This window comes from Haliotis cracherodii, unplaced genomic scaffold (genome assembly GCF_022045235.1).
Source record: "Haliotis cracherodii isolate W230 unplaced genomic scaffold, xgHalCrac1.p SCAF_17, whole genome shotgun sequence".
Classification (NCBI taxonomy): domain Eukaryota; kingdom Metazoa; phylum Mollusca; class Gastropoda; order Lepetellida; family Haliotidae; genus Haliotis; species Haliotis cracherodii.
This window is the reverse complement of record NW_027266272.1, coordinates 1,417,688-1,423,687: the sequence shown is the minus strand read 5'-3', so window position 1 is coordinate 1,423,687 and position 6,000 is coordinate 1,417,688.

Sequence of the window (6,000 nt, the reverse complement as noted above, 5' to 3'; positions counted from 1 at the left end):
ACAGTTCTGGCAACAGTCAGTTCCTGTTTGTGCCAGAACTCTGCCACTTGGTGATCGTTGGCTGTAAAAGCCGGTCCATCGCTTTGGAACAACATGCCCGTCAACATCAAAAGTGCCAAATACATCAAACAAAATAAGGGATAATCTATTTGTTCCTAACCACCTACAACTCTCCCCAAACTCTCTGTTTGACTACCAGATTCATGCAAAAGCGCCTTTGAGCAGATCCAATCTAAAAATTGGCGATATGGAAATATTTATCCTAGGTATCATTACTTGATATATGGCAATTTCCTGAGCATGTGTAGAACCATCTGCAGAGTGACATTGGTATTCTCTCACGACAGTGTTACCCTTAGTTCTCCCACGACGGTGTTATCGTTAAGCTCTCAGGACGGTGTTACCGTTAGTTCTCCCACGACGGTGTTATCGTTAAGCTCTCAGGACGGTGTTACCGTTAGTTCTCCCACGACGGTGTTACCCTTAGTTCTCCCACGACGGTGTTATCGTTAAGCTCTCAGGACGGTGTTACCCTTAGTTCTCCCACGACGGTGTTACCCTTAGTTCTATCACGACGGTGTTACCGTCAGAGGTTCCTATGAGTTTCCACATTGTCAACCCTTACTCTCCGGTGTTTCCATTTGTCACTAATAACGACGTACTGTGGTTTCTTGTTATCTGGTTGGACTCTGCTGTGATTCTCGTCCCGGGGTTCAAGTGCTATTAGTACAGTTCCATGCAACGGTTGCCTTACACATTCGCAATGGCTCTGAAATCGTTCATTATCAACCACTCTCTGCGTTACGAACCCGTCAATTTTGCCACCCACGTTAATACAAAGCAAACACGTTCCGGAACGTCTTTAAGTGGCTTTTAGAAGTTGGTATGATCAACAAGGGATAAAGTTCTATGGGTATACAACTTCTTCATTATAATGACCACTGCGACGTCTCGATGCAGATACTCACATGGATGGTGTGGTCCCGATGGCGGATTTGGAGTCATCAGGGAACATGAAACATCAGTGCAGACGAACGTTTCCAAATCCGCCATGTTTGACCACAGCCAAGCCCATCAAGACCACAACATCCAACGGAAAGTCAACAACCTACTCACTAGGAACCATGCCAACTACTCAATCAGTAAAGTCAGACACGCCATCCACACCAATACACTCCAACCAGCCATCGACACAGATAAAGGTTATTACATATCAAAGGCCTACAAGGAGTTATTCACTAAAGAATCTTAATCTCATTTTCATTGCCATATATATATATATTTTTGCTTTGCAAAGTAAGTTATATAGAAGAAAGCGTATTTGCCTATATATCTTAACCCCTCTATTCTTATTCTGGATCCTAATTGCGTGGATCGATGTTCATGATGTCAATCACTGGATTGTATGGTCCAGACTCGATTATTTACAGACCACCGTCATACAGCTGGAATATTGCTGAGTGCGGCGTTAAACAACAAACAAACAAAACAAATCTTATTCTGGTGGGGCACGGGCCGGGTGGCCCTGTCGTCTAAGGCACCGCCGCAGTTCGCTGTGCAGGGTTGCGTCCCTTGGGCAGAAATGGGCTTCACACATTGTACCTATCAATCAATAATCATTTATTTCTCAAAAAAGAGAGAAAAGAACCAAACACAGTGGTACAGGAGAAAAGGTTTCTTAACATGATAATTTTAATAACTAATATCTAACAAGATGTCGGTTATACTGTACAAATATTTGTCGATAAACATTTTGCTTGAAGATTTGTACGAACATTTAAACAGAAACACTTACATAAACAAACACACATATACACAGTTACACTCAAAGGTACTTCTCTATTATACCTATGACTTTTGCAAGGTTCTTCATTTCTTTTACATTTCTGGTACTCAACACTTTGTTTGTATGTTATTATATTTGCGGAATTTGCGCATATTTTTTCTAGATTCACATGTGAACAGATTGTGGAATTCATCGGCTACAGCTGTTTGTATGTCCTAAATTCTCTATCTATACCAAGCTAACGGCCAACTTCGACAGGTAGATTATAGTTACAGGTTCTATGTTTAAGAGTAGGATAATAAATTTGTTTAGATAGGAGAAGAAAGTTTTCAAATGACGGCATACCTTTAAATATTTATGATAATACCCTTTTGAACTTCTCTCGACGATCTCCAATTTTTATAAAACTGATTATTTCAATTTTTTGCGATCGTTGACGAGCGAACGCTTTAACCACCAGGATTCCCCACCGATCCTCATTGTGATAAAGGAGTTGTATATCAATAGAATTCTATCCCTTGTTCGCTTTCAAGAAGTCGATATTAACGCAAGACGAATGGATTTCGAACGAGTTATTAACCCTAATTAGATATCAAGTAAATGACCACCATTGGCGGCGACAATTTTTACCCTTGTCACTCTCTACATGTATATCACAGGCAAGTTGACGCTCACGTGATATCAGAATAGACATAAGAAACCTGGAAAGATATAAAATATTGCGACCATGTTTGGGGCAAAACGTGTCTACCAGAGAGTGTTGGGTAAAATGTTATTTCAGGTAAGCACTATTTCAGTATTAATGTGAGTGCAACAGAGAATATCACAATGATAACTGAGAAACACATTATTCAAATACATCCATCACTAAGCTTACAGTGACAATTGCAAAACCATCCGAATGTAAACGTGATAGGTAGTACTGGCACTCGACGAAAGCCTGACGTCAAACAGAAAGGTCATTTATTTTTTTACACATCCCTTTCATCTTTGCTATTATAACTGACAGTGATGCAGCGAATGTCGTGTAATGACAGATATTTGCTTCATTAGAAGCCGATGTTCTCGAGTGTAGGAAACGTACAATCTATGTCAAGAATGTCTGGGTATCCGAGAATGTTCTAACGACATATCTTAAATCAGTCTACCGCCCATTTGAATCGGTGAAGCCAGAAATCATTCTTCGTCAAAACGCGTCAATGAAAGCCAAACAAACATGTCCTAATTCCCATTAAACAGAGGGACCATTATTTATATTATTGCTTACGTGTAACCTGAATGGCAGGTAACTAATAACTTCATGGCCCTGGAAATTCACTGGGTGATGTCATCGTCATGTTATAAATGAAAGCTACGCGATAAATCGCAAAGAACATTGAAGAACGAAGCGTGTTTTATTTCATGATAATTTCATAATTTGACGTTTACACGATATATGTTTTTTCCAGTGGACGAGAGGTCGGTCACATGACCGCGAAATTGGCGTTCGACGTTCATACAGTTTGGCCCTCGCTGTATGAAGGTTCATACTCACAAGTGAAGGTCAATTCTTAAATAAAACATTGTTCTATCGTGTCATTTCTGGAGATTCAAACATGCGCTCGCAACTTGATGACGTCACTACCGGGGGGAGTGTCTAGTGAGTTGTTCTCCAAAGATGTTGCTCGGCTACGCAGATAAAGCGATGGCCGAACGGTCGCATCTAAATGTGGGAGCGATATGACCATCGGTGTTGGGAGATAAGGCAGAGGTATTAATGTTCGGTGTTGGGAGATAAGGCAGAGGTATTGATGTTCGGTGTTGGGAGATAAGGCAAAGGTATTAATGGTGCGTTCCTTCTTATCCAGCAGCTGGTCAACAGTTAATCCCCAGCGTGTTTGTTTCAGTGGTGGGGCCATCTCACAGCGTGTTTGGGATTAGTGGGGTCGATCCCGTGGGGGCTTGTAACAGAAATTGGAGACACAACTTCCGCGTTATGCACATTCATACCTAAAGCATGTCAGTACATTGTATACACCGTGTACCATTTGTACTGATTGTACACACACCATTTGTACTGATTGTACACAAACCATTTGTACTGATTGTATACAAACCATTTGTACTGATTGTACACAAACCATTTGTACTGATTGTATACAAACCATTTGTACTGATTGTACACAAACCATTTGTACTGATTGTATACAAACCATTTGTACTGATAGTACACAAACCATTTGTACTGATTGTACACAAATCATTTGTACTGATTGTACACAAACCATTTGTACTGATTGTACACAAACCATTTGTACTGATTGTACACAAACCATTTGTACTGATTGTACACAAACCATTTGTTCACCTTTTCATTGTAAATATATTGCATACAATATTTCACTACATACATGTACACATTCATTTACAGTCAAAGCAGACGAGACACTTAGACATCTTTGGTATTTATAGTGGCAGGACATTCTCGTTGCGAACATTTCTACTGAATCGAAGTTTGACTTCTTGTCTTAATCATGAATTTGTGTCCGGCAAAGACCAAGTGCCGCCCACCTTTAGAATTTAGAATAAATTGTATATCAGCTTGTGCATTTGCCATATTGAAATGTAGTTCCTTGTCTGTGATACCTTTTATACACTTCTTATGTGAAAGTTGTTCACCAATTAGATTGTGAACGTTCACACACTTCCTACATACTAGTTAGCTGTCTGATTGTGCTTCACTAATTTTGTGAGATGCCCACTCATCCCCCATTGTCTTACCAACCACCACGCTTGGGTGATTTTATGTCTATAACCATAGGTGCTGGACACGTAGGAAGACCCGTATCAATCGACGTTGGGATTGTGAGTGAGTGAGTGAGTGAGTGAGTTTGGTTTAACGCCGCTTTTAACAGTATTCCAGTTATATCGCGGCGTGTCAGCTTAATGTGGGAGGAAATCCCGAAGTGATGCAGGTCTCAGACGTTTACCACTTCTGTGAAACCAGCGAGCACGGGTATGGTGCTGACAAACCCAAAAACATAATCGGGGCGAACCTGGATATAACAAGGTAATACACCATTTTGATATCTCCTGCTTTATTCTCCTTGCAGTGTTTTATTGAAGGATAAGATAAGTCCCACTCGTCGTTATTTCTGAAACAAACAGAACATCACTGAAGCAAGGACATGCTGAATGGACAGTATTGTGCTCCAGTTTGTCCAATATATGAGCACACTAACATACGGGCATTTAAGAAGTACGTTTGACAATAAATATACGGAACGAAAGAAGTAAGGGATCACCTTTTGGGGATATTTGTATGAATATATTTGTGTGCTGAGTCTTCACTTCTAAAACATATTCCCCAAAATTGTCACAATCGTTAGCTATATTTGTCTAGTGTAGTTGAAATTTTAACAACACGGATAATGATGGTACAATGATGCAGCTATTGATACGGAAGGTGATTGTCTTCTTCTGGTTTAAAACGTGCTGTGCAATTGTCAAGATTGTCTGTGCTCCAATGATCTTGGGTGTCATAAACAAAGAATATGTTGATAATGAAAAAGTGGTAAAGGGTTTATTAAGAACAGCTAACTGTACTAGTTGACAATAAAAGATCATATAAACTCAGTCAGCGCCAAGAAGGATCGCTGATTAATTACATCAGCGCAGATATTCCAGCGGCGTAATTAAGCAACTGTGTTACAGTAATAAAATGGGAGTAACTAAAAACACTTTGACAAGATACCGACCAGATGCATAGAATGCCAATTAAGTAGGCTGCGACCAATTAACACCTGAGCTAATTAACTCTACACTCTTACGACTGTGTTTATCAGCTGGATTATTCATGGATTAACCCATATGAGTGTAAGTTACTTTAGTTTTCTTTGTATGTCGGCAATTGAGATGCTATTTACATGAATGCTTATATGACCTTATATGTTTACTTAGTGATATAAATCAATAATATTATGGCCTTGTTACCAAACTATGCGGGGAAATATAGGAATTTCCAAAATGCTTGAGCCGCAAACATCGGTCTTTCTTTGTTTTTATTCTTTCCTTTTCTAAAACCAAAGAAATCAGTCATTACACAGACAAGATATGTATCCCTTGTATATTCTGTTGTCAAAACTCTAATTCCAACATGCAATGTCTATACAATCTAAACTATCCTTGCTATCTGCAAACTGCAGATGCTTAGCTGATAAGCTAAAAAGAAAAGA